The following is a 1617-nucleotide window of genomic DNA, read 5'->3' on the forward strand; positions in this document are numbered from 1 at the left end:
ATAGATGAGTGAGTGTCTCATGTGCTGCATCAGTTTGTTGAGTGATTTCAATTTGTATCCCATTAATTCCCAGAGCCTTGTTCTTTGTCAATGACTTCAATGCACCTTGAACTTCTTCCTTTAAGATCATTGACTCTTGATCATATTCTACCTCTTGAAATGGTTGCACATCGAGTCTATGATACATTGGCATACCCTTCACTTAGCACACATGTGATATCCTCATTCTTGATGATGTGACTGGGATGAGAAGTGATGACTATGGTTTGGTCATCAAGAGTGGATATTGGTTTTTGGAAACCCCATAATGTTTCAACCAGCTGTATGTCCATACATATGAAAATATCTTCATGTTATCTAGTAAAAACTGCATGGTCTTTCTGATCTAAAACAATAATTATATTTCCTGACTCCAGTCATGGCTCTTGGTCTCCTTCATCACGGAATGTTATATTCTGGCCATCTTTCATGGCTTTGTCAATATGTAATTCTAGAATCTTGTCTTCTCTATCTTCCTTCCATTGCAACTTTTACATCTATATTTAGGGTTGATGTGTTCCCCATGGCCCTGCCACTCGATGCACACAGAATGAATTTGCTGAGCCATTCCAGGTCCTATCTGAAGAACTCATATTTGCATCCCAGTATTGCAGCAGTTAAGACAGCACTCTTCTGATCCTTTCTAGCCACCGTGTCCTTCACATTTGTCACAAATCCCATTCTTTTGCAGAGCTATTTTTCTTGTTGCATCATTATATAAATCATCTAATGTTACTGAGGAGTCCTGGTATGGTGCTGCAGGTTAATGCAATGTACTGCAAAGTCTATTTGAACCACCAAGTCTGCAGTTCAGGCCCACCAGCTGCTCCTTGGACACCCTATATAGGTTCTTTATTAATTGAAAACTACTCAACGGCATTTAACAACACCAACAATGTTACTGAGAGGTGATGTATAGTGTTTTTTCCTTTTTTTTTTTTCTTTGCATCCTTCCACTACCTCCAAAAACCGTATCAAAGATGCCTATTGGGGTACTAAAACCATTACCTGCTCCACCCTCTTTGATGGGCTGCCCACCTCCTTTGTCATATAACTTTCTTTTCTTTGCATCCAAGAGTACTTCATAAGCTTGAGAAATCTGTTTGAACTTCTCAGCTTCATCAGGATTCTTATCAGGATGATACATCAAAGTCATTTTCCTGTAAGTTTTTTTTTTTAACTCTTCCTGGGTGGCACTGGGTTTAACCCCCAAAACATCATGTTATTGCTGTAGTCAGGTGCTGTCAAATAGCTGCCAACTTATAGCAACCTTATGCACAACAGAATGGAAACCCACCAGCTGCTTCTTGGAAGCCTGTACAGGATCCCTATGTGTCAGAATCAACTTGATGGCACTTAACAAGAGCATCATTCAGCCAACTATGGTGAGCCCAGGTGGAGACCTGGTCGGCCAGCAGTGAGGCAAGACTTGGGGACTCATGGGCTCAGAGTCAGTGACACATCCACAGAGGACAAGAGTGGAGACCGAAGTGACCAACTGATAAGAAGAAGGCGGACAGACACAGGAACACCCACACCTGCAGATGATACCCACTTGCCATGGCTCCAATGATGGGA

The 1617-nt window shown here is 41.7% G+C and overlaps 1 pseudogene; it reads right to left on the bottom strand.

The window, feature by feature from the left end:
* The window catches only part of LOC102839528, a 3093-nt pseudogene extending 1832 nt beyond the window's left edge, over positions 1-1261 (bottom strand).
* Positions 1262-1617: the final 356 nt, after the last annotated feature.

The sequence above is a fragment of the Chrysochloris asiatica genome, unplaced genomic scaffold, assembly GCF_000296735.1.
Source record: "Chrysochloris asiatica unplaced genomic scaffold, ChrAsi1.0 scaffold00028, whole genome shotgun sequence".
Lineage (NCBI taxonomy): Eukaryota > Metazoa > Chordata > Mammalia > Afrosoricida > Chrysochloridae > Chrysochloris > Chrysochloris asiatica.